Below are 20,943 nucleotides of genomic sequence, written 5' to 3'. Positions count from 1 at the left end.
AGTTGAAACTTGGAGCTTTCACAATGTAGTGAATCAGTAAAGAAAAGGAAAAATGGATCACAGTGCTGGTTTAAAAGTTTAAAATATTAAAGATGTTCACAGTTAGACCGAAGCTATATAAAAAGGAAGAAAGATCAGACAGACAAGTATTTGCATCTCTTCATGCTTGTTTAAGCTTTCAAGCAAAAAAAAAAAAAAAAGTAGATATTTGGTTTGAAAGACAAAATGTCATGAACTTTCCAAAGACAGCTCTTACAAAGTTACCTTGGTGAATTGCTCAGGTTCCCTGTTAAGCAGAAATGTGTCCTTAGTTCCTCAGTTATCTCCAGGCAATGACCAGCATGAGCGGGTGGCATGAGGTGTACTGGTGGGGGCTGTGTACTGTAAGGACAGAAGGACTAATCAGAAGGAAGCTGCCATCAGGATTGTATGGAGGGAAACTTAGGGACAGAAAAATTCTGTGATCCAATGGGCATTAAAGAGTTGTATCAGACTCTAATCACATGTTTTAAGAAAACAGTATTCTTTCAGACCTCAGGTTGTTTTGAGATTCCTTCTTTTTAGTATTTAAAGCCTGAGAAACAGAACAGTGGTCTACCTATATATGTCTACTGTCGTGCAGTATGCCATCGAAAATTGCAATGAGGACATGTCTATTTATCCTGTAGCTGACAATTATAATCTGAAAGTTGACTCAAACTGAGTTCAATCATTTTAAATCAAAATTTAATTAAAAAGCTTTCTTATCATCTATTTGAATGAAAACTAAAAAGATTCATAAAAGGACCTCCTATTCCTCCTGGTTTGCTATTAAATAAAAATGTATTTTGTCAGAGATGTCTACTTCTGGTGTCAGCTAAAGGAGGGAATTACCTACACATGAGATCTTGAAACTATGTTTTTGGGTTCTACTATAAAAGAGAGCAGCCATATAGCAACAAAAGCTAAGATTAAGGCATTACTTTCCTCCATAAGTAAGTAAAAAGACACTGCTCCCTATTGAGAGTACAGCAAGCCTTTCTCTCCTCAGAGGGAGGAAAAAAAATTCTTAACAAAACTTTGAGAAGAAGCTTTTAAGCATCTGGTACAATTATTAGAGTGGCTTCCTATTGTGCTTACATCTCCAGTGGAGTTGCCTCAATACATCAGCTGTGCAAACACAGATAGAAAAGGAGGAGGAAAACATTTAGTATATTTTTCTCTGTTCTTCAGAGAGGCTTTTGGTCTTTTTTTTTCTTTTTTTTTTTTCTCCTCTGAGATGGCAGGCAGGGTAGAATTCATCCTTTCATTATGCAAGTGAAATAAAGAGAACTGGAGAACTGAACTGGAGATTATTTTTCCCAAAGCATGTAAATATTTATTGTTTATACCAAAAACTTCCTTATAGGATATACTGTGGTCAACCAGATTAATGAAGATATTTTATCTTATAAGAACTACAGAAATCTTGATTCTCATTTTTTCGTCTTCATGTTCAGGCTGGGCAAAGGACTGTACATTGATTTTGAGACTCCAAAGCCCATTTGAAATGTTATGTAATACTCAAAATGCATGTGTGACATCAGTAACATAATTAAAAAAGGAAAAATAGAAAGACATTACAAATTGGGCATAAACCTGTGAGGGCCTGGGAGTTGGACTCAATGATCCTTTTGGATCCCTTCAACTTGGCATATTCTGTGATTCTGTAATTCTGTAAAATGGTTACATGTTCTCATATAACCACAGTATTAATTTTATTTTTTTAATTTTTTATTTAGCCATCATCAAAACACAAAATATGTTATTAGGACCTCTTAATGGAAATTATAAATGACAATCACAGTCATTATCTTTTCTTTTTCTAAAAAATGAAACAAGCAACAATCTGGTATGATTTTTTTTTATTATCCATAGCCACACCAAAAAAAAAAAAATCTGTCTAGTTACTCCAGATTACTGTTTAGCAAGTTTTTACATATAAATCAGGACTGAAATCCATGTTTCTAAACATCTCTCCTCTCTCAAATAGTCACAGGACTTCAAGTGATAGTGTCCTGATCAAGGATCACTTTCTATTTTATCATAGCATATTTTTTGCAGGAGAAGTATAGGCATAATTGTTTGCATATTTGAGCAATGTCTTCTTTAATTACTAAGGACATGAATATCAGTTTTAACAATCAGACCTTTAATGAAAAAATATAGAAGGCTTGTAGGAGAGCACATTTTAATAGTATTTATTTTAACTTTTGCCATTCAAGTAGGGGATTATTCAGCGTATATCCACAAAACGTACTGACTGGTTCAATTTAATGGAAAGAGAAGTTGCAGGGTTGCATATCTAGAGATAGCTCAAAATTAATTATTGGAGTGAGTTCAGTAAAAATCTTGAATAAAGAGTGATCTGTAAATCTTGACAGTTTTCTCTGTCAAGAAAAAATTTAAGAAAAAAATAAAGAAGAAGAGAAGTCTTTTAATCCTAAATGGATAATTATAACAATACCGGCATGAAAAAAGTAAACGTAGGCTAACAAGATCTGTCGTAGGCCACTCATGTCAAAACTAATATTTGAAAGAAAAATTCAGGTGACATAATAGTGATTAATTTTGCTGAGTGACAAATAAGATTCCTACAGAGAAAATGTGACTCTCCTGCAGCAACCCTCAGGCAAATATCTGAAATATGCTAGTACAGAAAGATTCCTGTGTATGGCAGATGTTCCAATGAAGACCTTGCATTAATGTTGCCAAGTAACAATAATAAAAAAAGATAATTATGAACAGTGCTTGCTTTCTATGACAGATCTATGGCATAATACAGAAGAATATCTTATGACATATAATGAAGCATGGGTATTGAGTGAAGCAGGTAGGAGGGAAATTTGTAAAATATAGCTCAAATATTCTTTCAGGTAATTCTTCATCAAAACTTATCCTGCATATCTTTTCCCAAGAATAAATTTTACAGGAGAACATTGAGATGTCTGAAATGTAAGAACATATATAAGCGCTTTCAAGGCTGAAGACAGAAAAATAGAATTATTTGACTTTTGAAGAATATAATTTTCACAAAGGGAAAGTGAAGGCAACATTATTTGATGGGTATTTGAGATGTAATTTTATCTACTCAGTTGTTAAAGGCTTGGGAGGGGTGTTTATGTTTACACTTGGTTTTAAAACAATTCTTTGCTAATTTTATCTTTCTGTTCGTTTTTCTAATAATAAAAATGGGCCCAAGCAAACAACTTCTATGCCTTTCGTCCTAACCCAGGATAAAATACACTCTAATTCTAGAGACATATGCATCTGAGTCCAAGTAGCATCCTAACTCTAAGGAAAGCTGAACACATCTTAAAAGTTCTAAGCATTCTCAGTTTCCTATGTATGTAACTAGTATTTAAAGCAATGCAAGTACTCAAGCTAGCTAAATCTGAGACTTGGTAGGACTACTTGTATTCTTGAATTTAAGCACCCACTTAATTTCTGTGAAGTCACAGGAGTTACATATTTTCACAGAATCACAGAATATTCTGAGTTGGAAGGGACCCACAAGGATCGAGTCCAACTCATAAGTGAATGGACCCACAACCATGGCTTGTTACCACTGTGCTTTAACCAATTGAGCTAATCTCAGGGTTTTCATCTGAAATACTTTTCATTTAATCTACATTGTATATACCAACAAGCATGGTACTTCAATGGATATATTTTTTTTACCAGTTTTGTTATTTAGGAGGTATTTCCCTCATAATAGATTAGCAAAATAGATGCAAAGCCAAATAGATGCAAATCAGTCTCTAAATTAGAGTTTTCTATAATAGTCTAGTACAATACTAATCTGTCAATATGTATGAAGTCTACAATTTACAATAATTACGGAAACAAAATGTACATGTCTGTCAATAAGATGCTGAAATAAAAGAACGGTGATCAGTCCTTATTTCTGCGCTCAGGAATCCTGACTCTGCACCCTGTTGTGAATTAGCAGTGCAAACAAAATGAAAGGATGTATTTCAAAAGGAAATACACATACCCAAGTTTCAGCCACACATGTGCCTTGGGGCGCTAATGTTTGAAGACAAAATACACCACATAGCAGCCAGAATTGTGTCAGGAAGACCTGCATTTTCAAATGCAGTATCATATTCTTGCTTTGAATTACTACAAGCAAAGATGATGATGTTCCTTCAATCACAAAGGAAAATGGTACTAATGAGCAAAGTGATAGAAGAAAAGCAACATAAAGTGTCTTGGTATAATGAATACACATGAAAAACAAGTCAAAGTTCATAAAGCACAGAATATTAAAAAGGCATGAAAAACCATGGTTATAGTTAAGCTAAAGACATGCTTTTGAAAAGTCTAGAAATCAGACTGATATTGACACTCCCTGGGATTTGTGGACTCTTTGTAATAAAAATAGCCTAGAATAGCAAGGGTGCTTCTAGTAAGCTTAACTCTGGGATATTTTTCTCCTGTATAGAAGATCCACACAGTGAAATGGATAGAAAACTACTGATCTTTTTCATACGTATATGTCGCTGATAATGTCGGAACGGCCAAAGCAACACAGATATCAGACGTAGTCCAGGTGTAAGGTGAACAGGAAGCTGTTTATTGCTCTCAAGTGTTTCTTTTATACTCTTTGTACACTATCGTGCCACAACACAATTGGTCAAAAGTCTCAAGCATAAAAAACTGTAGACACTGCACACACTCTTATTGGTGACACTGAAGACACTGTCCATGCTGTGACATGCTATTGGTGACACTATACACATTTTGATTGGTGACCTTTGGTCTGGGCTGCATTACGTTTGTTCTGTCCGGCATTACAGTAAATATTTCCTAAAAGTTGTTTACATTCCTCGTCACTAATTGCCAGGCTGCTGACAGGTTCTCTGTCAACCCCGACACATATATAACCTGAATGGAGTATTCAAGGAAAAATCAACAGTGTTATCCCTATGATAATTTATTGATGTACTCAATTGTATTGTTTGTTGCCAACACATTACTAGTAACATAAATAAACATACCGGTGTTTTTTATGTCTATATTGACAGCTACAAAATGTATATATAAACAGGTTATGTTGACTTACTGTTACACTGGTAAAAAGAGCAAGGTGCTGTGGTAGCATGAATGTTATTTCTGCAGCCTATTTACAAATTACATGAAGAAAGGTATTTTTAAGCAATTGGATTTAAAATTCAGACTGTGTCCCTTTGCCAGAAATCAAAGTCCCAGCAGAAGCACCTAAATGAGCTACTAATAATTTTGCTGGTGTCAAGAAAAACTAGTAATAGGCTTAATAGCAGCCATACATTTCCTGAGGAACAGGGAGAGCTGGTCCTGTGGTTTGTTCAGGAAGAAGCCATAGCTCCATGGAAGAGAGGGCAGAGGGCACGGCCCTGTTCAAGGCATAAGGACCCAGGGAAAGAAATGGTAAGAAAACAGACAGAATTAACAGAGAGATTGAAAATTCCATGCTATACACATTTATTAGTTTGGTATCAATGAGGTTTTGGATCAAAATATAAGATTTTGGGGAATACAGTCCAGATTTCAGATATCTTTCACTTGGAGCAAGTGTTGTAACTGCTATAACACTGTACAGAAATAACTTCTTCCTTCCCTCCCTGGTATCTGACTGGGCCCTTCAGGGAGCACATACACCCAGATGGGATCCACCTGACCTAATTTTGGACACTTAACATATTGATAATTAGATCTCAGTTAGCTGTCTTCATAATGAAGAAACAGTTGTACAGCACCATTCCTCTCAGTTATAATAAATACTCATAATAAATAGGTCAAATTAATCACTTCCTAGAAATGTTGTTTATCATAAAGGGAGACCAAAGTGACTAACAGAGACACAGATCATAAACACACAGGATCATTCAGGCTGTAAAGGACCTTAGTAAGTCTCCACTCCAACCTCCAGCTCACTGAAGTCAGATGAAGTTGCTCAGTGTTGTGTCTAGTCATATCTTGACCACCTCAAAGGACAGAGATGGCACAACCTCCCTGGGCAGCCTGCTCCCCTGCCTGACTGTCCTCATGTGGAAAAAATTCTTTCTTATTTCCAGTCTATTTCAGTTTGTGCCTGTTGTCTCTTCTCATCTCACCATGCACTACTGTGAGGAACAAGGCTTCATCTTGCTCACCTCCCCACAGGCACTGGGGGCTGCTGTTATCCCTGAATCTATCGCTTCTGCAGGCTGAACAAGCTCTGGTCCTCAGCATCTTCTCAGAGGCCAAGTGCTTCAGCCCCAACCACTCTGGTGGCTTTCCACTGAACTCACCCCAGTTTCCAGTACTGGGGAGTCCAAAACTGGATACAGTATTTCTAAAATCATAGAATGTTTTGGGTTGGAAGGGACCTTTAAAGGCCATCTGGATCAATCCCTCTGCCATGGGCAGGGACACTTTACACTAGATCATGTTGCTCAAAGCCCCATCAAGCCTGGCTTTGAACACTGCCAGGGATGGGGCATCAGAAATTCTCCGTGTTACCCACCAATCAGTGTGTGCAGCAGGAAGAGGCTAAACAATAGTGAGAAAACTAAGGGACTTGAGGACTAAGTGATGGCAGGAAAAGCCTCAATTCAAAAAGCGTTTCTGCTCAGGATAAGGCTTAAACAGCTATGTAAGTCCCTGTGTCTATGTCTAGCCTGACCTGCTGGGGAAAACTGGCATGGAGGCGTCCGTGGCTCTCTGGTTTCTGTCTAGTTTCAGTGCCTCTTTGTTTCCCTCAGAAATGAGTAAGGTATGAATGCCACCATCTGCCTCTGCCTTGCAACTGGCTGTGCATCTTTCCTGAGGAATAAGAAAATGTTCCTGGGTCTAATAATGTAAACATCACCATTGCAGTCTCATGCTGCTCAAGTAGTGAAAATCCCAGTTTGATCAGAGAAGAGAAATCCCCTAGTACTGACACCAGTGTGTCATGGCCACTTCCAGCTAGGAATCCTCAACTGCCAGTTGCTACCAGAGAACCTGAAACACTCAATTGCCAAATGATGGACACAAAGCTTGTTTTGCACAGAAATTGTGAAATTGAGTTCAGGTCTCCTTGTATAACTTTGACCGACTGCTGCTCCTCACTTGGAAAATGGGGCTGTTATTGGTATTTTCTGTTTAGCTTTTAAACTTCTCTGCTTCTATCTTTCACTATGCATTGACATTCTGACTGACAAAGTTCTCAGCATCAGCTGTAATTTGTAGGTATTTTAAAAAATGGAAACAATCAAGTAGAAAAACAGCAAGGTAGCATTTGTTGCTGGCAACAACAGTGCTTCAATACTCGAGATGAAATGCTGACTAAAACAACAAAAAAAACCCCTGCAATATATAATTATTTTGAATGGCTGCAAGAATCCTCTTCTGATCCATTTGTCCATTACACTAGGACCATGACTTTGGACTTGGCTCACCACTATGGACTTGCCTGGAGATCACTGGAGGGTGGCTGACCTTGGTTGCTGTCACAGACACAATGCCCACCCACTGACCTGACTTTCCTTGACCCCAGACCTGCCTCATCCTCATGGACATGTCCAGCAGCCTGGATTGCTGGCTGACCTGGTTACCATCACCATGTCTCCTCTTTTCTCCTTGTTTGGGTGATGGGGATTGCTGCCCTGCCAGCCCCACCATCACTCACAGCTCCCAGCCCCACCATCACTCACAGCTCCCAGCCCCACTGGCTTTGTGGAGTATCCCACAGTTGATGCTCTCTGACAGAGCCTAGCTGTAAAGCTGGCAGCAAGCACAGCTGTATATTGAGCACCAGGAGATGCATATGGGTAATTCTATTATAGATTGTGCTACAGATATTTAGGGAAGTGCTTGTAACGTTATGAACCAAATAATTCTCCTTCCTCATCCAACGCTCTTCTTGTGTCTTCATTGTGTGTCTCTCTCTTCCCCCTGTATGGCCTTGTACTTTATTGCTTTGTGTATGTCTCAAAGTATAAGTAGCTAATGTTGTGGATAATGTTTAGGCATGAACATGGCTACTTTCTATGTATTTGCACAAAAACAAACGTGCGTTTGAGGATCAATAAATAACAGAGAAATATGACATCAACCAACTAGAAAATGCCAGAACTACAGTGAAAAAAGGCCAAGTGTAGACGGTATATCTGGCCAACAACTTTTTTATTGTCTAACTATATGAAAGTTCTTTATTTTCTCTTCCTGCTCATTATCCTTTAATACAACAATTATTGTATATGTATTAGATTATTTTGGCTACATAGATATTGGGCTATATATCACCCAAATAATCTTGGGCTATACCCTTGAAAAAATCAATAGAAAATGTCTCCAGGTTTTTGTTGAATGCTAAGATGTCACTTTAATTTCACTTATTAAAATGGTTTGTGTGTGTGTGCGTGTAGATTAACTGTACTCCACTTAAGTTACAGCTTATTAACTTTATAACTTTTGCCAAAGAAAAATTAGATTATCTCTTCCAAAGTCATATCGTGCCCTTAGCTAAAACTGCCCACTGACTCCATTTGCAAATTGACTCTAATAGGGCCATACATGAATTAATTTAACCCACCTAAATCTGGCTGGACTTCAAAGCCAGCTGGTATTTTCCTCGCAGGGCTTAGCTGAGGCCTCCTCAGTCAGCAGAGCTGGGTCTTCCTCTTGCTTCCTCCTAATTTGACATGGTATCTATCCACAGGCTTTCAAAACCCTCTTCAATAAATAGTGAGGAGTGCTGTTTTTTAAACCAACAAGATTTCAATAAATGTTGACAGGAGTGGGATTCTGGTGCTGAAAGAAATCCCTTTCTGTGTTCCTGTATCTATGCTTTCATGGCAAGTAAATTTAAAGGAATTATTTCTGTAGAAGTTCTGTTATAATCTGTGACTGTAAACTGCATTATTATCAGCACTTTTATACATACTGTTATCCTCAAAAATATTTTTAAAACTTCTGATGTAATTTTTATGTGTGAGTTTTGCCAAAGCTATCTGAATGTTAAGGAAACCTCCCTGTCTGACCATCCAGGAGCCACTCTGGCAGTCACACTCCCACCACCAGACTATCAGTGCTGGGACAGAAGCCCCTTTGCTGTGGGCACCTCCTGTGAGCCGATGGGTACCCTACTTGACTCCCTACACACCCCACACTGACAGTCAGACCAGGTTGCTTTACTGGCTCAAACCCAGGTTTCCCATAACACCGTCCTAGACATCTGAATCCTTAAAATAATCATGCACGGTGCAACAACAGAAAAACAGCTCAAGCTGATGCCTCCGAGGAGGAACCCTGAACGAAGGGCTCCCTGGGCTTTTATACTCTCACAGTCTGTGCTGGTAACCTCTGGTGTCTTCCAGCTGAGCCCTCGTCTCTGGGCTCAGAGTCAGGTCCCCTGGGTGGGCTGGAAATCCCTGTGCCCTTTGTTATGCAACGGATCGACAGTTCAGGGCCTCTTTCCTGGGCTTCCCAACACGCAGAGCTCAACATTCAGCTCTCACTGCAACTGCAACCCGAGCTACCGGCACCACGTATGTTCCTCAACGTGAATATCAAAATAATTTCTAACCATGATTTTCTGATTAGAGATCAGCGTGGAAACATAAAAAGGATTATAGAAAAGAATTAAATTATTCTTTATAAAACATTCTTATCTCTAACTCCATCACCTAAATTTTAAAGTGTCGTCAGTTATTTTGAATGAGTTTTTGGAAACCTTACCTGAATTATAAATGTGCCTGGTTTTGAGAAAATGCTATAATCAGAAAATACTAAGCAATCACGCTCTGAAAATTTGCCCCTTTTCAAGTATCTCAGACAGAAAATTGAAATTTAGATACTTCAAACCACAGGCTGATATTATTAACTATTAGAAGAAATTCAATTCCTGTTCAAATTCTTCCTAAAATTGATTGACTTATGTAGGGATGGTACTGTACAAGTTCTTAATGTAACAGTTGCTCAACAAACAAGAAACTTTGTTGTTGATTTTTTTTTTTAATCAAAGCACAGTATTAGGGAATTTAACTAGCAGAGAAGTTTCCCTTGAACTTCCTTTTCTATTGATCTTACTTCCTGCATTCAAACCTCTGTCCTTTGGTTTGTTTATGTATACTTCAATACATTAAACTATTCCACATGTATCTTAGTATATTTATAGGAAATATCATTCCATCATGGATACCTCTTGCTGATGACAGTAACTTCTATTTTTAGTTGAACAACATATTTACTGAGCGCTGGTGCAAGTGTTTGGCTTCAGATTTGTAACACAGTCAAGGTTTACTGAGCCAACAGTTTCGTGGACATATTACTACAGATGATAATGAAGATATAAATACTTGTGTACAAATTGTGTTTATTCTTACATTTCCAAAAATTATATATCTAAAATTTTGCCAGCTTCATTCCTCAGAGTGTGCATAAGGTGTTTTTTTGAATAAACTCCCCAGCAAATATGTAACAAAAAAAAACCCCAAACAAACCACACAAAAAAGAAAAAAAAACAGGAAAAAAAGGGAAAAAAAGAGCAAATACCAATTTACAATTCTTTTTTTTAAAACCTGACAGAGATTTCACTTAATTTATTTAATTTTATTTATTTTATTTCACTTCAATTTATTTCACTTCACTGAAGGCTAGCCTTTACCATTGGCCCAAAACATTCCTATAAAGGCCTGTTTAGAGCAGAAGAGTCTCGGTCGGTGCAACCGTCTCCCATGAGCATTTTGGGAGAGCCCTCCCCCTAGTGGGAAAATAGGAGAGTTTTTGCAAGAGTTATTTTTCTGTCACACCACATGACTGATATACATGATGGGCCTGTGCTGCAATATGGGAAGAGGAAAGAAAAAAAGGCAATTTAATAAGAAGTTAGATGCAAAAAGAAAATAATCATTGTAGACCAGGTGCTTTATGGAACTGTATAAAAAGTGATTGTCATCTTCAGCTTTTTGTAGAGGGGAAAGATAAAGCAACAAAAAAACCAAACAAAAGCAGCTTTCTTTTATCAGATGTACTGAATGTTTTATTTTCTTTTTTTTTTTTTAATATATATATTTAGAAAAATCCTGCAGTAATATTAAAGACTAAGCCAAAAAAAGCATTAAATGCCTCTGCCTTTTCTCCCTACACATGTGAACTACAGCTCTGTGATCTTCCTGCGAAGTCTGCCCTCACTTCCAGAGAACATATGATTTCTCCTCCCACTCAAGTGACAAAAGGAGTTCCCTGTTCAGCCAAAGCAGTCTTCTACCCTGCTTGCTTGACTTATGATACCGTGGCATGGCCTGCTCCTTTACTTTTAAAAGGTGGCTCTTCAAAACTGACCTGCTCTCATAGACAGTCCTATGTCCTACTAAAGGGGGGGCATTGCAAACTAGCTCCCTGAGTAACTTAAAGTTTGCTCTCTTGTAGTCCAGGGTAGGGACTCTGCTGACCTTTTTTCTCATTACACTGAAAATTTTAAAAAACTCCACCATGTTATGATTCTTTTGTTACAGGGCATATCTTCATCCTACAGTTCTCAATAGGCATTTACAAATCCTTTCCTGCAGGCTGCAGTTCCATTGGCTCCAACTATGCTAAAGCATAAACTTTTTGATTGGGGAACGTGACCATCCTGAGGTATCAGCACAGGAATATGTCCTCAAAATATAATACATTCACTAGCATATCCAAAATACAGTGTAAGTAATATTCTCCCTATGTTATTTTGATGCCAACAAAAATAATTCTATTTGTGGAATTTTCCTGAGTTAATGCCTTTGGGACCTCAAGTTCAAACCTAGTCAATAGGATCTGTAAAATTAATTTCAAATACAAATAAACATCATTAATAATCTGATCACCCATGGCATTTCTGCAAAGAACGCTGAAATTAGGAATAAATTTGAAGGAACACGTATGGTACTATTTAAAGACAGACATTGGCATGAAAGAAACTAAGAAAAAAAGCTGGCTTCATTAAAATCTATGGCAAAATCTACTCACATTTCTGTGATGTCAAAACTCCATTCATTTACTAGGGTGCAATTTATCTTACAGGGGGTAATAGAAGAGCCAAAGTTTGAAGAGTAGCTGCAGTACTAAACTACATTTATTCAAGAGGACAAGACCAAGATCATAATGCTACACTTCACTTGCAAATGTCTACTCCCACAAATCCCACACAGAAGCTAGTTCAGGCAAAACCAAAGGCATAAGAGTGGATCTTTTTTTTTCAGTATCACAAAGCCATCACACAGATTATACACTTGAATTTTATTTGGGGAATTGTTAAAAAAGCTTAATCCAAGTCCTGCTACAGGAAAGCAATGCAACTCTCCTACGTCTACAGATTAAATGGTAGAAATGACTGTCAGGGTGAAACAAGGCATTTTCTGATGATCTTCTCTATAAAGTCAGGAACATTTAAGTGGTATAAGAAATTATAACTGAGAAATCTAAGAAATTATGACAGAAGTGAGATACGGAGATTTCTAACAATTACTATTAAAAAGTTGGAGAGAATTTATGCCCCTTTTGTATCTTTAAAATAACGTTTTTAATACCTGAAAATTACTAAGTAAATATATGAACTGAAATTAGAATAAAACTATAAAAACATGCTAAAAACCACTTTCTAATACTAGACTGAAATGATTCAAGTTTTTCTGCTATATTTGGATTCTGGTAAACTTCACCTTCCTCCGTGGCTGCAGAAGAAAATGCAAAAATACTCCTTAAAAATTTTAAAAATCTTTAAATACTATACCAGCCATTCATAAAATTGCAAACATTTTTTTTGTTTGATAGGAATTGATGAAAATATCAAGTTTATAATTTCCTCTAATTAAATATTATTAAAAAAACTCGGGGGGAAGAAAAAGAGAAGGAAAAAAAGATTCCACAATGCCTCCTCTAAAAACAGATTTAGTGGTTTTCCTCTGGGAAATAATCCAAGTTGCCTCTACAGCATGACCAAGAAGCGACAATGCTGTGCTCCCTCTCCTGGTTCCGCAGCAACATTGACCTGAACAAATCCTAAACAGGCTGACATCAGAGCCAAGGCCTGTGAAGAACAGAAAGAACAGGAGTGTAAAGCACCATACAGTTTCAGCGTTCTCAAAAAGAAAAATAAAAAGTTGCTTCAAATAGAAATTAAAATGGTTAAAAATTTTATTTCCAAGCTTTCTGAAAGTTTTTTCCAAGATCTGACAGTTGAAAGATATAAAATTGCCTTGCACAATGGACATCAGCCCTTTTTTCCATATTTGTAATACTGCAGTATTTTTAAAGAATCCATTCAGTTATAGAAATCCTTATCTCCCTGGTGGGAAATCTGAAAACTTTAATAGTTTATCTAATAAGTTGTTCACAAAGAAGATCTAAATAAACTTTTTAATGCTAAAATTAGATCCTTTCTAAATGTGTAATTGTAAACTCGGTAACTCCCCAAAACCAAACAGTAACAGAAACAAAAAATAGCCTCATCCCCTCAGGAGTAATTGATTTGTATATTTCTGTAGGAAGAACTCATAGAACCAAGAATTTGTTGCTTCACCATACATGATTCTGTATAGTCTATTATGAAGAAGAATAGTTAGTGTGAACAATACAGCTTTCACCTCAAATATAATAGAAGGTATCCTTTAAAATTCTTTGCAGTGTTTCTACTACATTCAACATGGAGCTCTTACATCTGTAGTATGAAGCCATCCGTGCTGGGTTAGTCACCTGACTTTTCAGAGCAGTCTTTAACAATGGCTGGCATTCAGTCTTAACTGGAAAAAATATTTATTTACAATTAAAACTAAATTAGTGGTTTCAAGATAAATGGATAAAGTTCATTATTGCACTGATATGGTTTGAAGCTGGCTCCCTGCCAAGTCTCCAAACCTTACCATCAGAAGTCCCCCCCCCCAAAAACCTCAGGGAGAAGAGGGAGAAAAAAACTAAGAAAACCCGAAACGAGAGAGAGAGACAGCTAAAGTGATATATATAAATATATTTACACCTATGTTACACTTATATACAATTAAAATATATACAATTTCCCAAGGGAAAGGGAAGGGGGAAGGGAAAAGGAACAAAACCAAAATAAAATATATATATATATATATATATATATATATATCCCGATTAGTGGCCCGAGATCTAGTAACTAAAAGAGTTAGCAAGGAAATATCTCACACTTTCCTTGGGACAACAGAGAGTCGCTCTGGACCGATCGCCGGCAACCTCCACCTCCCAAGGTCGACAAGGCCTAACCAGGTCTCGCTCCCCAACACGGCAGACCCGACAGCAGGGAACCTGCACCTCCAAGCTGCCGGAAGGAAAAAGAGCGAAGGCCTCTCCTCCTTTCTTCTTATAATCTGGTTGACCTAAAAATTGTAGGGAATACTGGATAAATCTGGACCCTTCCTTGGTTACAAACTGGTCACCAAGGAAGGCCTAGCCCAAACCACCACATTGCACTTACTGTTTTCTTAGTTTACTACAATTTTGATTATGATCTTAGATAGCTGAGCCATCTCAGAGGAAAAGGAGGTTCATACTGTGGCTCAGGGATACCTTATCTCCAGCATGGTGTACCCTGCACAAAAACTCAACAAAGCAATTTTCCTCTACTCTTGTTCAACAGGAAAGTGGGCTGGGCATAAGATGTAGCAGGAAGGGCAAAATCAAGACCCTGCTTACTTCCTCCTATGGTTTTTGTATTATTAACATCTGAAATGGAGAGGGTACCATGTCTTCTATTTCTGTGTAGGATTTGCAAAGCAAAATACACTAGACAGCACCAACCCCAAATCTGCCATTCCAGGAATCAACTGTCCACATGCTGTGCAATGTGGCCCAAAACTGTACGCTTGAGGCCAAAAATGGGACAGGGCATTAGGTGGTGTATAAGACACACAGTTGACAGGACTTTGAAAATAAAATTTGGGATGGACCAACTTAATTACTAGGGAGCCAGCCTCTCTTCCCTAGCAGTAAATCCCACACACAGCACATGTGCTCCATGACATGAAAGCTGAGACCACAGCACCATCAGCAGCATCACGGTTGCCTCCAGACTCACCCAGCCACTTCTTTCACGGCGGTTTGCCCGAGGGAATTGGGGAACGTGGGCGGCCACTTCCCCCACATGCAGGCACAAATTCAGGTGTGGCTCTGCCCCATAATCGTTTGCTCGTGCAAACCACAATGACACAAGATGGTAGCTGCTGAGTGCATTAAGAAGATTTCTGGAAGATGAAGTTCTGCTGGTTGGTGTGTGTCATAGGGGCAGAGTTACGAGCTATGTCTTTCCTTTCCTGCTCCACCGCGATCTCGGAAGAAGAGGAAGTATTAATTACAGCTTAGGTCCTTTTAGAGTCATCCTTCCCATAGGCACAAGCAGGGGCTAAGCTTAATTTTGCTGCCATTGGCAAAGCGGAGCAATCCTGCCCCTGTGTTAATACAGGTTAATGATCAAGTACACAACAAGCTATCCTTGCATCAGTACAGATTAATGACGTTCTACAACACCAGCATCTTGAATTACAAAACTGACCCTTTCTACTTTTTAAAACACGAGGTCATTCAGAGATACACGATAGAGATTTAGCATAGTGTGACTTCAGAAGTGTAATGTATTTTCTTTAATACCCACTAAATATGCACTACTGGTCTCTATATTTAAACAGTAATTAAAACCACAGAGTTTGTAGGTTTGACTTTTGACCGTAACAACTTGTTATGACCTTGGCTTTCAACAAAACCTGTTGAACGACTGTTAGGTCATTTCAAAAAAGCACTGCTCAATTCTATAACTTGCAATCTCAAGCTAAATCCTACATGCACCAGCTCCAAAGATTTCAAACACTTGTGGCTTTGAGACACTCTGCCCAAAGCCTTTCATAGAATTGTGGCAGGGTTGAGGTTGGAAGGGATCTCTGGCGGTCAACCCTGCTCAAGCAGGGCCATGTTGAGCCCTTTTCTCCAGCTATATCACCTATCCACTTCCAGCAGCAAGAGAAAGCAGGAGACATACATGATCCCAAAGTTTAGGTCTGTTGTATAGAAGGACCATGGACAAGGAAAGTTGTCAAATGTCCACAGCTTATTTAATAATTAAATTTTTGTGGTTTCAAGATTAATGGAAGACATTGACATCTTACAGACTGTCTGCTCTGAGAGCTTTTACAGGCCCCATTTTTTACGTGGCAATGGCTCTGTTTGATTCAATTCATTATGTAGGAGTCAACAATAAAAAAGCAAAGGACTAAACATTCATATAAACATTGATCTTTTTGGGGCACAGTCAAGTAAGAGTAGTACAAAGCTGACCTGCTGCTCTGTGGAAGCACTAGTAGGTGTATTTATGGGAAAAGGCAGAAGTGCCTCAGCTTTCAAGAAGTGATAGACAGACATTTGCTACTTGTGAAGGATGGAAGGGGGAGTATTCAGGTTTGGATCAATTCTGTGACATGATCCTCAAAACTCATACTGATGCCTTCTGAGATGAAATTCACTATAGACAAGTCAAGGAGTATCAGGAGGAATATCACTTGACCCTTTTACACAGAGCAAAGGCAGTACATCTACAGATGTGTGTCCATACATGTCTAAATAGCAACTAATAGCAAACCCCAAAACTCTATGAATGCACAAACAAAAAATCTGAACAACATACGGGAATGTTTTTGTTGCATCAGTCCATTCTGATGCCATCCAGTTTCATCAGCCCTGCTGTTTTAGCCAGTGTGTTGATGCTAGGGACTGTGGGATGCTGCAAGGACATGGAACCCTCTATGTCCAGATCATCCACTCGGATACATCTGAGGTCTATAATGCTTAAATGCTTTCTCTGGGAGACACTAGGAGCCCCAAGTCTGGAACTGGTATATTATATCCACTATGCCAAACCAGAACCACATTTAATACTGGAAGAAAACCTCCAATCAGAGATGAACATTTAAATCAATTTCAAATGCAATCACATTTTCCTAAATAAAAAGGTGAAGCATTAGAAGGATAGATTGATGAATTTCATAATGCCATAGACCAATCTGGCAGCTTCAAAGTAAAATTAAACTCACTAAAAATCAAAAAACCAAACCAACCAAAACCCATGCAAAGAAATAAAAAACAAGAAAATTTAACCTTTTTTCCTGTATAACATAAACAGTGACTGATGAAGGTAGGATAGGTTTGGCAAAAAGATGAAAGTATCTGAAAGTTACTCTCTTCTACAACTGCTTTTTGTATTAAAAAATTAAAGAGACAAATATGAGTTAAAAAGAGATCCATGAACATTGAAGACAACGTCAGCTTTCAAAGAAAAATCTTTAACACTTAAAAATTGCAACTTTACAAAGAAAATTGCAAATTGACAAAGATTGTTTATGAGCATAAGTATAATGGCTTTAGAGAGGATTCAGTGAAAACAAAATCTCAAGAAATGTAGGAAGGATCAATATCTCCAACTTTGCTGGCTACATTCAGCTCTCACGTGAGCAGGTGATACAATAAAAATGTGAATAAATACAACTCATTGTTTTTAGACATCAAAGGTCACTACATTGAGTTAGATAAGATTACTGCAAACTAACTGCACACCAAACCTATAAACTTTGGGAGTTATATGTGAAAACATCCATACTACTCTGAAGAACTCAACAAAGTTTTTATAAACCAAAAGGGCTGTTAGGGATCTGTCATTGTGATGCATGAATAAATAAGAGAATTAGATTTGTATTACTTTATTGACAAAACAATTTATTTATATTTTAGTTTACTGATGTTAAAATGCAGTTTTTATATTAATCCACAGAATATATGTCTATTTTTGTAGTTTTGAAATTTCTATTATTTAGTTACTTAGTTCTTATGAAATGTTTGATATCCATAGATCATATCCATGATACAGAATATCACTATCATTTATCAGCTGGAACTGATTTTTTAAGTGAAGGTGTCAAATTGTTGAAACCTAAGGAAGTGTATTCAGTTCTTCTTTTGTTGCTTTCCAATCTTTTCAAAGATCCGTTTTTTTCCTTGTTATCTACTTCAGGGCTTTAATTGTACTGGTAGGGATAAAATCTAGGGTCTGTTTTATTTTCTCTTGGACAGTTTTTGAGTTTTACATTGAACAGCTACAGGACAAATAGATACTTATTTGTCTCAGAGAAATATGACAATCACAGAAGCACAGAATATTCTTCGTTGGAAGGGACCCACAAGGGTCATCAAGTCCAACTCTTAACTGAATGGCCCATATGGGAACCAAGCCCATAGCCCTGGCATTATTAGCACCATGCTCTAACCAACTGAGGTAATCTCAGGGTTGTAGAAGTTAATAATTACTTTGACCCTTTGCACAGATTCTCCATTATGTTGCATTAAATGAAATATGATCTTCATGATGAGTACATTTTTATTTAAGTAAAGACTATTTCTTTTCTTGTGTGTTTTAGAAACTGCCATTAAGAACCTAAAGATGTTGTGTCTTAAATAGAAACCATCTAAGGTATAGAAGTGACTTTATATTTCAGAGGAAATTATTTCCTCAAATCTAATAAATGGTTTTATTTTGTACTCCTCTAATTCTAGCTGTGAAATGAAATTAAATGAGCCTTGCCCGAAAAATGCTACAAAACATTGCAGTCACTTCTGAAGATGTGAGATGTAAATATTTATAAGGCTTTTATTATTTCAAGTCTGCAAACTCAAGAACTGGGAATATTAGCAGCATTTATTTATTTATTTATTACAGTTACTCTGAATATCACCACAGAACTGTGATAACAGTACACTTCTATAAAGACAGAAATGTTCAAAAATTACCACATGCAGACAAGTCTTATCCATTGCAAAAAATGTTTTGGTGATCACAAATTTAATTTGCTTACAGCACTGTGCTTCTGAATGGCTGAAAAGCAGTATAGAAAATGAAATATCAAACAGAAAAGTTGCTACTGTGATTATATCTATACATTTATGTGGGGAAGCCTTAGAGAATGTGTTTTCTTGCTGCCTGTTGTATATTCAGGGATTGATGTATTTACAAAGATGAGAGTGGACTGATGCAGTGCTTGCCTGAATAATTTCCACTAGACACTGGTTTTTGCAAAAGATTAAGGGCCAGATTCAGAAACAAATTAAGATTCTTATCACAATGTCTAATTTCTATGTACCTCTCCCTTCAGAGACCTCTCAGAATCCCAGACTTAGTGACCTTTTTTACATGTTCATGGGGAGTTAACTTACAAGCTGGTTACTATGAGCCAAGGACTTTTTACATGTCTATAGAACAGTCTCCAGAAAAATTCAGGCTCTGATGATTTTCTGTCTCCTGACTGGAGGTGCTGTTCACTCTCCACTATGCAAGAAAACGGAAGTTTATCTTGTAATTGGGAAGTCCCCACTGAAGTACCTACTAAGCTTTTAGTTTATTTGGTTGTCTTGCTACACTCTCCAGTTTTCAACAAGCTTTCAAGGATGATAATCAAGCCACAAATAATTATGGGTAGGCACCTTTAGCCTCCTCCAGCTCTCATTTAGCTGTCTCAGATCCTGGATTTCTTGGCAGTCTCTCTGCTGAGGTCAAGTGGCTCTCGGTGACATGGAAAATTGGAAATAAGGGTGATAGTTACCAATGACCCTTGCTCCATTTCAGGTGCAGCAAAGTTGAGCTTTTTCAAGCAGAAGTAAATACTAGTGGTGTGTGGTGGGTTCCTGTGGGCAGGATGAAGCTAGGGAGAGACCTTGAAAGAGTTCCCATGCCCAAAGAACAGGCAGGTATCATACCTTACATCCAAACATGACTTCTTGCCTTCATCCCTGTTCCCTCAGTCTCCTCTGCTGTTATCCTGACACCGCGTGACAATGGTTGGACTTCAGGATGCTCATAAATTGACAGGTCAGCCAAGACCATCGCTGCTGTGTAATCTAAGTGAATTATCTGAAGTTCATCTCTCTCTGAGAACACCAGGCAGGCAGCTTGAGAGTCATCCACTCTGACCCAGGAAAGGCAGAGTGAATGATTTTCTTGAAACACTTGCCTTTGTTCCCTGTCTGTGCAGAATGGTTGGCTCAGGAGCTCAGGTGTGATGCAGGTCCTTCAGAAGTCCACCAACAGACTGAGGCAAATTCAATGGGGACATTTTCTTACAGCACACAGTTAACTCTGGGTACCAGTGAAAGCAGCAGAGTATGAAACCGGGACCCTCACATCAGGAAGACATGGGACTTCACTGCCAACTCCCATGGGGGAGTACTGGCTGTGCCTCCCTTTTGGCTTGTGAAGGGTCCAGTTCCTTTATGCAGCAACTCCCCTGGTTACCCAGGAGGCCAGGGAGCCACTCTCCCATTGCAGGAATGCAGTGTGTCCTTGTGTTCATGAAGACCAATGGTATCCTGGGCTGCATTAGGAAGAGCTTTGCCAGCACATTGAAGGAGGTCATCCTGCCCCTCTTACTCAGCCTTGGTGAGGCCACATCTGGAGTGCTGTGTCCAGTTCTGGGCTCCTCAGCACAAGAGAGACATGGAACTCCTGGAATCGGTCCAGGATGATTAAGGGACTGGAGCATCTCTCTTATGAGGAAAGACTGAGGGAGCTGGGCCTGTTCAGCCTCAAGAACACACAATTGATAAGGGACCTCATCACTGTCTCTGTCTGAAGGGAAGGTGTGAAGAGGATGGAGCCAGGCTCTTCTCGGTGGTGCCAAGCAATAGGACAAGAGGTAATGGGCAGAAACTGATGCACAGGAAGTTTCACCTGAACATGAGGAAGAACTTCTTTACTGTGCAGGTGAACAGATTGCCCAGAGAGCTTGTGGAGTCTCCCTCACTGCAGATATTCAGGAACCTTTGGATAGAATCCTGTGCAATGGGGTCTAGGCTGATCTTGCTTGATCAGAAGGTTGGACTAGATGACCCACTGTGTTCCTTCCAACCTGAACAATCCTGTGATTCTGTGACCACATTAGCAATCAG

This window comes from Pipra filicauda, unplaced genomic scaffold (assembly GCF_003945595.2).
Source record: "Pipra filicauda isolate LSUMZ 115617 unplaced genomic scaffold, ASM394559v2 scaffold97_size2427393_pilon, whole genome shotgun sequence".
Taxonomy (NCBI): domain Eukaryota; kingdom Metazoa; phylum Chordata; class Aves; order Passeriformes; family Pipridae; genus Pipra; species Pipra filicauda.
The sequence above is the reverse complement of the archived record's forward strand: the minus strand, read 5'-3'. Positions refer to the sequence as shown.